Consider the following 587-nt stretch of genomic DNA (forward strand, 5'->3'; position numbering starts at 1 on the left):
CATGCTAATATCTCCTTTTTGCGGGGTGGGCTCAAGGCTAAGCCTGGCCATGCTCTCTTGTTCCACCCAAAGTGAGGTTGGTCTCTGGGGGTGGTGAGTGAAGGAAAAGAAATAGAATAGAAACCAACTCTGACTTTTAGGTGTTTTCTTTGACACCAGCTGCTCAGCAACACATTCACAAAACTCAAACACACTTAGATTCTGTTTCATTGATGACTGGCTTCTTGACACTGCTGAGTGTTTTTGAGGAAGAAAACACAACAGTTTGGAAAACAGAAGTGTGGTAGTCAAATTGGCTAAGATGGACTGGGGCTTAACCCAGGTACCCTACACAGAGGGCATGAATCTGAGTAAGAAGCAAAGGCCTTAGACATAAGGTCTGGCCCCTGCCCTGCAGATGCGAAGGCTTTGGCCTAAAACCAAGAGACTTGTGGGAACATGTTGTTATAAATGACAATATAGTATTGGCTTTCACATTTATGTATTAGACTTTACAAGTTATTATTAACCACAAAGATTTTGATATAGTACAATTTGTCTGTTATAATCTGTATTGGCTTGAAAGCAAAACCAGTGCGAGACTCCAA

Source organism: Sturnus vulgaris, chromosome 2, assembly GCF_052056855.1.
Source record: "Sturnus vulgaris isolate bStuVul1 chromosome 2, bStuVul1.hap1, whole genome shotgun sequence".
NCBI classification, from domain to species: domain Eukaryota; kingdom Metazoa; phylum Chordata; class Aves; order Passeriformes; family Sturnidae; genus Sturnus; species Sturnus vulgaris.